The sequence below is a fragment of the Triticum aestivum genome, chromosome 3B (assembly GCF_018294505.1).
Source record: "Triticum aestivum cultivar Chinese Spring chromosome 3B, IWGSC CS RefSeq v2.1, whole genome shotgun sequence".
NCBI classification, from domain to species: Eukaryota; Viridiplantae; Streptophyta; class Magnoliopsida; order Poales; family Poaceae; genus Triticum; species Triticum aestivum.
The window spans coordinates 817,200,883-817,204,556 of NC_057801.1; positions in this window are offsets into that span (position 1 = coordinate 817,200,883).

The following is a 3,674-nucleotide window of genomic DNA, read 5'->3' on the forward strand; positions in this document are numbered from 1 at the left end:
CCACCCCACAGAACATTTTTTTTAAAAAAGGAGAGAATTAAAATAAAATTATTAAATAAAAATAAAAATGATTAATAAAATTAATTATTAATTAATTAATTAACTAATGGATTAATTAAGTTAATTAATCCGGTTTAATTAATTTAATTAACTAGTTAAGTTAATTAAACTGTAATTAGATTAACCTAAACCCTAATTAACCTAATTAGAGGATGACAGGTGGGTCCCTCCTGGACCCACATGTCAGGGTTGACTCAGTCAACCCCTGTTGACTGCTGACGTCAGCCTGACATCATGCTGACGTCATAAATACATTTTTTCGAATTAATTAAATAATTAATTAAATTCCAGAAATTAATAAAATCTTTAAAAAATCATATCTTTTAATCCGTAACTCGGATTAAAATATTTTCAACATGAAAGTTGCTCAGAACGACGAGACGAATCCGGGTACGCGGTCCGTTCGTCCGCCACACCCCCCTAACCTATCGAACTCGCAACTTTCCCCCTCCGGCTCCTCTGCCCGAAAACGCGAAACACTGGGGATACTTTCCCGGATGTTTCCCCCTTCACCGGTATCGCCTATCCCTACGTTAGGACACCCCTAGCACAACGTATTGCCGCGTCTTGCTTTGTGTTACATTTGATTGCTCTGTTATTTATTGTGTTCCCCCTCCGTTACTCCTTTCCGGTAGACTACGAGACCGACGCTGCTGCTGACCAGTTCGACTACGGAGTTGACGACCCCTCTCTCTTGCCAGAGCAACCAGGCAAGCCCCCCCTTTGATCACCAGATATCGCCTACTCTTCTTTATACTGCTTGCATTAGAGTAGTGTAGCATGTTACTATTTTCCGTTAATCCTATTCTGATGCATAGCCTGTCATTGCTGCTACAGTCATTGATACCTTACCCGCAATCCTAAATGCTTAGTATAGGATGCTAGTGTTCCATCAGTGACCCTACACTCTTGTCCGTCTGCCATGCTATACTACTGGGCTGTGATCACTTCGGGAGGTGATCACGGGCATATATTATATACTTTACACTGTTACATTACCTGTGATACTGTTCGGAGTTGGGGGCTGAAGGGGCAGGTGGCTCCATCCCGGTAGAGGTGGGCCTGGGTTCCCGACGGCCCTCGACTGTTACTTTGTGGCGGAGCAACAGGGCAGGTTGAGACCACCTAGGAGACAGGTGGGCCTGGCCCTGTTCGGCGTTCGCGGATACTTAACACGCTTAACGAGATCTTGGTATTTGATCTGAGTCGGCTACGAGCCTATACACACTAACCATCTACGTGGGAGTAGTTATGGGTATCCCGACGTCGTGGTATCAGCCGAAGCACTTCAGACGTCAGCGACGGAGCGGCGCGCGCCGAATTGGACTGGAACGCCACTAGGCTAGGTCTGCTTTCGGCCGCCCTCGCAACGTGCAGGTGTGCTATGGGCGATGGGCCCAGACCCCTGTGCGCTTAGGTTTAGACCGGCGTGCTGGCCTCTCTGTTTTGCCTAGGTGGGGTTGCGACGTGTTGATCTTCCGCGGCCGGGCATGACCCAGGAAAGTGTGTCCGGCCAAAGGGGATCAAGCGTGTTGGGTTATGTGGTGCACCCCTGCAGGGAAGTTAATCTATTCGAATAGCCGTGATCTTCGGTAACAGGACGACTTGGAGTTGTACCTTGACCTTATGACAACTAGAACCGGATACTTAATAAAACACACCCTTTCAAGTTCCACAGACAACCCGGTGATCGCTTTTCTACAGGGCAACGAGGAGAGGATCGCCGGGTAGGATTATGCTATGCGATGCTACTTGGAGATGCTACTTGGAGGACTTCAGTCTGCTCTCTTCTACATGCTGCAAGACGGGGGCTGCCAGAAGCGTAGTCTTCGACAGGATTAGCTATCCCCCTCTTATTCTGGCATTCTGCAGTTCAGTCCACCGATATGGCCTCCTTACACATATACCCATGCATATGTAGTGTAGTTCCTTGCTTGCGAGTACTTTGGATGAGTACTCACGGTTGCTTTCTTCCCCTTTTTCCCCTTTCCTTTCGTTCTGGTTGTCGCAACCAGATGTTGGAGTCCAGGAGCCAGACGCCACCGTCGACGACGACCCCTACTACACCGGAGGTGCCTACTACTACGTGCTGCCCGCTGACGACGACCTGGAGTAGTTAGGAGGATCCCAGGCAGGAGGCCTGCGCCTCTTTCGATCTGTATCCCAGTTTGGGCTAGCCTTCTTAAGGCAAGCTTGTTTAACTTATGTCTGTACTCAGATATTGTTGCTTCCGCTGACTCGTCTATGATCGAGCACTTGTATTCGAGCCCTCGAGGCCCCTGGCTTGTATTATGATGCTTGTATGACTTATTTTTATTTGTAGAGTTGTGTTGTGATATCTTCCCGTGAGTCCCTGATCTTGATCGTACACATTTGCGTGCATGATTAGTGTACGATTGAATCGGGGGCGTCACACGGACACTGGAAAAGGAACTGCAGCAAGTGGCTTGCCGAGAAGGGCAAGAAGACTGGAAGTATGACTTCTTCTTGAGGTACACTTGTTGTATATGTTATAGACATTTATCTTGCTGATGTTTCTAGTAGCTCTTGGGTATATGATACTGGATCGGTTGTTCACATATGCAACTCGATGCAGGAGCTAAGCAGAACTAGGAATGTCGCAAGAGGAGAAGTTGACATACGCGTCGGGAATAAACCAAGAGTTGTTGCATTGGCCGTTGACACTATGCAACTTAATTTACCTTCAGGATTTGTAATGGAACTTGATAATTGTTATTATGTTCCTGCTTTGAGTCGAAACATTATTTCTACCTCATGTTTGATGAGACAAGGTTATGAATTTAGTATTAAGGACAATGGTTGTTCTATTTACTTGAATAATATGTTTCATGGCTTTGCACCCGTTGTGAATGGGTTGTTTATCATAGATCTTGAAGATGAATCAGTCTATAACATAAATGTCAAGAGGCACAAGACTAATGAGATAAATCCGACTTACATCTGGCATTGTCGACTTGGACACATTAGTCAAAAGCGCATGAAGAAGCTCCATGATGATGGAATTCTAACTTCTTTTGATTTTGAATCATTCGAGACATGTGAGTCTTGCCTACTCAGTAAGATGACTAAGACTCCTTTTGCAAAGAGTTGCGAGAGGGCGTCCAAGCTGTTGGAACTTATACATAGTGATGTATGTGGACCAATGAGCACGACAGCCAGAGGTGGTTTCCAATACTTCGTGACTTTTACCGACGACTTGAGTGGATATGGATTTGTCTACTTGATGAGGCACAAGTCAGAAACTTTGGAAAGTTCAAGGAGTTTCAGAACGAAGTGGAATATCAATTCGGCAAGAAAAACAAACTTCTACGATCTGATCATGACGGTGAGTATATGAGCTAGGAGTTTGACGATCATATGAAGAGTCCTGGTATAGTCCCATAACTAACTCCCCCGGGTATGCCACAGAGAAATGGCATGTCCGAACGGAGGAATCGGACTCTGTTAGACATGGTCCGATCAATGATGAGTCAACTGGATTTACCCTTGTCATTTTGGGGATACACTCTAGAAACTGCAGCTTTCACACTAAACAGGGTACCATCTACGTCCGTAGATAAGACACCATATGAGATATGGACTACGAAGAGTCA